Below are 5,896 nucleotides of genomic sequence, written 5' to 3'. Positions count from 1 at the left end.
ATTTCATAGACCCTAGGTCTAAATACGAACTTAAACTTCGTATTTAATCACGTGACTAAAGGTTTAATATAAACCTTTAGAGGGCGATATTCCACAAGTATAAATTCTATAAAGATAATATTAAATTTCTAAAATATATAGTTACTAAAGAGAAACTTAAGATAAATCCCGACTATATTAAAAGCGTACTAAAATAACTAGAACCGACTACGTTAAAGAAACTATAGTCGTTTCTAGGATTCGCTAATTTCTATCGAAAGTTTATACGGAACTATTTACGAATTACTACACCCCTAATAAATCTAATAAAGAAAGAAGTCGCGACCTTTACTCTAATAGAAGAAGCTAAGTAGACAATTAAAAAACTTAAGAAAGTCTTTACTAAGGCCCCGATTCTTACGATCTTCGACCCGAAGCAATAGACTTTCCTTAAAACCGACGTATTAGACGACGCGATAACCGCAGTCCTAACACAAAAAGAATAAAACGGGAAAATTAAATCAATTATCTATTTCTTAAGAAAAATAATAAGACTAGAGCTTCATTACGATATTCACGATAAAGAATTACTCGCAATAGTAAAAGTACTAAAACACTAGAGAGTATATTTAGAAGAATTAAAATACTCGGTGAAGATCTACTCGAATCATAAGAATCTCCTTTACTAGAATATAACTAAAGCACTCAATAGAAGATAAGTACGATAAGTAGAAACTATAGCCCCGTATAACTTTAAGATCTACTATATTAAAGATAAAGAAAACGGTAGAGTAGACGCCCTAAGCCGACGACTAGACTATATAAAAGATATCCGACTAACCTCGATATCTCTTCTATGAATAAAAGAAGACTATATAATCTATACACAACTAATATTAGCAGCAGAAGATATTAAGAGCCCAGTCGAAAGAGATAACTACGATTATAACCTTAATACCAATATTAAAGAATATTATTTCGTAGATAGAGTTCATAACGAAGTCGTACGACTAAAAGTCATAGAACATTACTATAACGACCCGTTAATGGAATACCTAGGAGCTAATAAAATAATTAAACTTATTACTAGGCACTATAACCCTTAGAAATATATAAGAAAAGATATCTAAGAATTCATTAAACAATACGAAACATATATATAAATAAAATATATAAGATATAGACCTTACGGGCTACTATAACCCTTGTAAACTCTAAAAGAAGCATAGACGTTAATTACGTTCGATTTCATCACGAAACTACTAAAGTCTAAAGAACCCCTTACGAAAGTAACTTATAATAGTATACTTATAATATACGATAGACTAATAAAATTCTCCTACTTTAGACTCTACCTAGAAAAGTTAACGGTAGAAGAATTCGCGTACGAATTCTTACGAATCGTATTCGCTAACCACGAAATACCGAAAGAGATTATTATAGATAGAGATAAGCTCTTTACGTTAAAATTTTAGAAAGCCTTAATGAAACTACTAACGACGAAGTATAAATTATCTATATCGTTTTACTCATAGATCGATGAATAGATAGAAAGAATTAACTAAACTCTAAAATAGTACTTACGAATATATATAGATTATAGCTAAACTAATTAAATATAACTACTATTAGTAATATAATATTACTTTAATAACTATAAATTAGTAATAGAAATAAGCTCATTTTTTATAAACTACGGATTTCACCTACGATTAAAAGAGACAATAGATAAAAGTTCGAACTCTAGAGCCTTAAGTATAGCTCTTACGATGAGAGAACTCCACGATTAACTTAAATTAGATCTTAGATTCCTCGTAGAGAGAATAGCGAAATACGTAAATAAAAAACGAATCGAGAAACCGCTCCTAGAGAAGAGAAACCTCGTCTACCTTTTACGAAAAAATATTAAGACGAAACGACTAAGCGAAAAATTAAACTATACGAAGCTAGAATCATTCAAGATTAAAGATAAGCTTAAGAAAGTTATATATCGACTAGAACTACTAAAAGATATACGTATATACAATATATTTTACAAAGCACTTCTTAAACCAGCACTAAAGAACGTTAAACTAGTTAAAACACTACCGCTAAATAAAGAATTAGCACTAAAAGAATATAATATTAAAAAAATCCTTAGAAAACGCGTCATACGTAGCACCCCTCAGTCCCTAATTAAATAGTTAGAATACGACGAGTATAAAAATAGCTAAAAGCTAAAAACTAACCTTTCGAAGAAACTTCTAGAGAAAGTAAAAAAGAATTACTCTAAGTGGTTCCTAACGCCAGCAAAGCGTTCAGCTATCCATCGTCGAAAGTAAACTCGCGCTAAGCTATTAGTAGCTTAGGTTCGTCCGGCGTATAGCCCTTCTCTCGATTAAGGGCGTCCAACACCTAAGACTATCGAATCATTATATCGCTTTAGACACGAGTATACCCCTTAATCTACCGCTAATATTCGGCTAGCCGACGTTCTAACTCGGCGAATTCACTTACGAACTTAGTCGCTTCTACTCGCACTTAAGCCATCCGTTAAGCTAATCTTCGAGCCCGTTTAGCTATTTCCTTACGCGCCTCTCGGCAGCGATTCTCCAACTCTTCCTTCTTCTTCTCCGAGAATTAAAACTCGTCCTCGGAGTATTAACCATCACACTTTATATTTTTCCGGGTACACTCATTACAACGGAAATTACCTTTTAGAAGAAAGTAGAAGAACGACGATTTACTATAGTTCGAATAAGAAGCTATGATATAAGAACCTAGACGTTTTATCTTCTCGACGAGAAAACGACGTTCGGAGATACGTTAACGAGAGAAAACTTTTTAAGACTTAGAAAAGAGAAGAGAAGAGAAGAAAGAAGACATCTTTAGATCTAGATAGTTTTAAGTTAGATAGCGTCCCGCTTTTATATCATCGCTAAGATAAATCCTTAGAATAAGGATCTAACCGAAGAAAGAATAGTATTAAACATAGCCTTAGAAAAGACCGGTTACGAGCTACGGGAGAACGGCTCACCACACTCACTAAATAGTTAAAGAGATCTATAGAAGAATAAGACTAGATTACGTAATATACTCTACTAACTCTACTAGCCCTATTAGCTCTGCTAGCAGAGCGCACAGAGCGCACAGAGCGCACAGAGCATAAGTATTATATATATACCCTCATTACCCCTAGATAGCTTACACTCTCTTCGTAGCTAACTCATATTATCTATTGAACTATACAGTTCTTAGTGACAAGTGACTACTCATACCTTACGCGATCCCCAACCAGTTTATACTATTCAGATTATTACTAGGAACCCTAACTTAGTTAGGCCCCAGTAGAATCTTTAACAACGACCTCGTTTAATAGTATATAGTATACTTAAGAATTATTTAACTCTATTATTACTTAGAGAGTAGATCCGTAGTACTATAAAAAGAAGCTCGCAATAAGAGTAGATTCTTCTCTCTTATTAGATCTAGAATACGAACTAAAATATCACTAATAGATATAATAAATCTACTCGATCTATATAAGAATACCGAAGACGCTCTTAATATTCCGCTTTAATAATCACTCTATTTTAAGATCGAGTCTATTTTTATACTAATATTACTCAGTGATTTTAGAGTTCGCTCTTAGAATTCTTTCTTAACTAACTAAGTAACGCGAGAGAAGAGAGAATTTACTCTTCACGTTAGGGTTCTATTCTAAGAGTTATTACTATTATATTCTAAACTTATTCTCTCTTCGCTATATAAATCGATATAAGTCTATAATATTTAGTTCGTATTCTCTTAGTTAATAAGATTAATAATACTTTTATCTAGAGTAGTTATTATAATAGACTTTAATAGCTATCACTCACTAGTTTCTACGCGAGACGGCTATAATAATAATATCTTTTTATTCTTAATAATAGCTTAATGAATATTCTAAATAAGTTAAACTCGATAGGAAATATCGATTTTAACTTCTTTAATAGCTTTAATATCGTTTTCTATAAGAGCTCTAATCTAAAAGATAATAAATATTTCGTAATTATAGTCATTTAGTTATTTATTAACATTAATATTCTAAAATATAAACTATTTACCGTCTTTAAGCTTTACTCGAACTTAAGAGTTAAGATACTCTAAAATAATCGAAATTATTAAGTCTTTTATCGTGCGCTTCCTAATCGAATTCATAGCGTAAACGATTCGAGAATCGAAATCAACGTATATTAACCACTAATGGTTAATCTCTCGATAGAGAATTAGCTTTTTCTATGTAAACTTATCTTATCGCTACGATCGCGACTAAATTATAAACGTAAATATTTCTCGAACGTTATATAGATAGATTATATTTTATTCGTCTTCTATTTAATACTTTCGATAGACTACGATATCTTTAATAACGTAATCTATAGATAACTAATCGTTATAATTCGCACTAAGTAAAAGATATTTTAATTCTTTCTTATTAATTATATATCTTTCTAAGTAGTAATTCTCGCCGCGAAGATATTTCTTTACTCCGCGACTATATTTTTTAAATTTCTTTTAAGCGTCTCGAATTCGCTAAATTTCTAATATTTCTTTTTTAGTCTCTACTCTTTCTATAATTCGAATTACTTCGAGAGTAACGTAATACTAAAGAGATTATCTTAAACTAATATTAGTTAATAATATCTCGATTAATCTTTAGAATACTTATATAATAGCTTTAAATCCGTATTAAATTACTCTATTCGCTTATCGTTTCGTTAAAGTATCTCTATTTATATTATATTTAACTCTCTTAGACTAATTTATAATAATCTTCTATACTAATCTTTCTATATTAAAAGAATTTCTTAATAGATTTTATTTATATAGTCTCGTATTAAAGAACGAAGATAACTCTTAAAACTCTTCACGAAGATATTTACTATTAGTAATAATTTCTTTAACTTTCGTAAACGCTTATTCAATAAACGAAAAGTATATTCGCTTAGAAGCTCTTACTTTTATCTCTAAAGATATTCTTAGAACTAACGATATTAATCGCGATCTCTTTCTAAGCTAAATTACTATTTTAATATATTCGTTTCGAATTTTTAATTACTTTTTAGTTACTTTCTTAATTACGACTTCTCTTTCTTTAATTTTAGTAAGCTTTTTTATTATAAACTTATTCTTAAAGTAATTTAGAATATTTCGCTTTTAATATCTCTACTCTTCTTTCGGTTATTTCTTAGATACGATCGGTAAAGAAGAAGATTTTATCGCTTATTCTTAAGAGTTCTTTAATTAATTCTTAATCTCGTCTTTCGCTAGTATCTTATTAATCGGTATTCTTAGAAGACTCTCGGTGAGAATTAAATTATATATATTTAGTAGCTTTATACTATTTAACTAATGTAATCTATTCTTTAATTAAAGATAATATTCTAAACGCGTAGCTATAACTTATAAATACTTATAATTATTTATAGCGTTTCTAAAATCGTTTAGATTCGATTATATTATAAAGATATCGATTCATTACGATGCTAACTAAGAAAACTTTATACCCGTGAGACCGGCTAGCCGCTTTATTATTTAATAATTAATTTAACGTAATATATTTATAGATATCTCCTTTCGTAGCTTAAACGCTATTCTTATATATTAGAGCTTCTTTAGTGTATACGCTATATTATCTAGTTACTATATTATAATATCTTTCTAAAAATCTTCGATTATTTATTATTTAAACTTTCGGCTAATCGTATTTCTACCGCTCGTATTCTTTAGAAATAAAGTTATATTTTAGCTTCTAATATAATTAATATCTTTAATGAATCTTCTCTTAATTTCGTTATACTTATTTCGATTATTAATCGCTTCTTTAATTAATAGTTAAAATCTTTTAATCTTCTTATTCTTAATTATTTTATTTTTAAATACTATCTTTAATTCT

The sequence above is a fragment of the Cladophialophora psammophila genome, assembly GCF_000585535.1.
Source record: "Cladophialophora psammophila CBS 110553 chromosome Unknown aczJe-supercont1.19, whole genome shotgun sequence".
NCBI lineage: Eukaryota > Fungi > Ascomycota > Eurotiomycetes > Chaetothyriales > Herpotrichiellaceae > Cladophialophora > Cladophialophora psammophila.
This window is presented reverse-complemented; position numbering follows the sequence as displayed.